This window comes from Orycteropus afer, unplaced genomic scaffold, assembly GCF_000298275.1.
Source record: "Orycteropus afer afer isolate SDZICR_OR568_19922 unplaced genomic scaffold, OryAfe1.0 scaffold00636, whole genome shotgun sequence".
Classification (NCBI taxonomy): domain Eukaryota; kingdom Metazoa; phylum Chordata; class Mammalia; order Tubulidentata; family Orycteropodidae; genus Orycteropus; species Orycteropus afer.
In genome coordinates, this window is record NW_006922223.1 from 502,990 (window position 1) to 504,825 (window position 1,836).

Sequence of the window (1,836 nt, forward strand, 5' to 3'; positions counted from 1 at the left end):
TTTCTCTTTCAGGGTTTTATGTATATGATCTCATTGCCTTCTCACTTGCATGGCTTCTGCTGAGAAATCAGAGCTTATTCTTACTGGCTGTCTTTTGCAAGTAACTTTTTGTTTTTCCTGTGATGCTTTCAGGATTCTGTCTTTGTCTTTGGTTTTGATGAGTTTGATGATGATGTGTCTTGGTGATTTTCTTTTGGTGTCTATACTGTTTGGGGTTCCTTGGACTTCCAGAATGGATATATTCTCATCTTTCATCATATCATGGAAATTCTTCTCCAGCAAATCTTTGAAAATTTTCTCAGTGGTTTTGTTTTTCTCTTCCTGTTCTGGAATTCCAAAGACATATAAGTTATTCCTTTTGATGGTATCCCACATGAACCTTAGGCTTGCTTCATTTTGTTTGATTTTTTTTTTTTTCTGATTGATCCTTTTCCAAAGAAGTATTCAAGTATTTGTCTTCAATCTCATTAATTCTGTCTTCCATCACATAAATTCTACTCATTTGCCTTTCCAATGTGTTATCTATTTCTGACAATTTAGTATTAATCTTCTGGATTGCTGTCTGTATATTTAGAATCATTTCTAATTTTTCATTGATTTTGTCATTTTGTTCTTGTATTTTCTTCCAAAATTCTTCTATGGTGTTTTCAGTGTTTTCTTTGGTCTGTCTCTCAATCCTTTGAAGACACCTAAAAATAACTCTTTTGAATTCCTTATCAGAGAGTTCCAATGCTGCTTCTTCCTCAGGGGTGTGTTCTGGGTCTGTATCTTGTTCCTTGTTTCTACCACTTTATCCTGCTTCTTTTTTGTGGACTGTGATGATCTGTTGTCTCCGAGGCATCTTGGCATTGTCTTATTTAGATCTCTGTTAACTCCTTGTGAAGAGCAGCCAAGGGTGATTCAGGCTCTTCCTGTTTTTTTTTTTTTTTTTTTTTTTATTGTTGGCCCATTGACAGAGAAGTAGGTAGTGGCTCTCATTCAGTAAGTGAAGTTGCAGGAGTTGTGGGTGTAGCTGTGTCTTATGTGGACTATTGTCTCCAACTCAGTTAGACACAAATTACAATTGAATAAGCATCCAAAAACTAAAAACACCTGGACAAAAATACACCATGTAATCACACAGGAACAGTGGCCAAAAAAAGAAAAAAGGGAAAAAGAAGAAGAAGAAGAAAAAAAAGAATACCTACAATTTTGGGGATAGGGCACTAAGAGAAAAAAAAAGTAGATAAGAAGAATAATGAAGGAAAAAAAGTGGGAAAATTGCAAAAATAAAAACAAGGAACGGGGTTATCTGTGAGGAAAAAAAGGAGCAAAAACTAAATTAAAAAAAAAAAAACTCTTAAGTTAAAAAAAAAAAAAAATTCAACCAGGAACAGGGAAAATAAAAAATGCTGAAAACTAGAACCTGGAAGGGGAAGATTAAGAATAATAGTAAAAAGGACAAAAGTGTTAATAATAACAACTGTTTTTAAACAGACAAACACAAGCAAACTAATCACCAGACAAAAGAAAGTGAAAAAGAAAAAAAACAGGGAAAAAATAATCAGTGGAGGACAGGGCAGGGCACTTCGTCTTTGCACACAGACTGTGATGGAGTTACTTTGGGACTAGAAGGTAGGTGGGAGTGGGGAATGGCTACACCTCCATTCACCAAGTGGGTGTGGGGTATAAGAGTAACAAGAGGAATGTCGCAACTTTTCAGTCTTGCAGGTCCAGAGTGTCCTTGGGGTTGCTGGAAAGCAGAACGTGTTCTTAAGCCCCAGGAATCTGCAAGAGTGCTGTCTCTTTAAATATCCAAAATAGTCAAGCTTCTTTTAAACCTTCAAAATGGTGTTG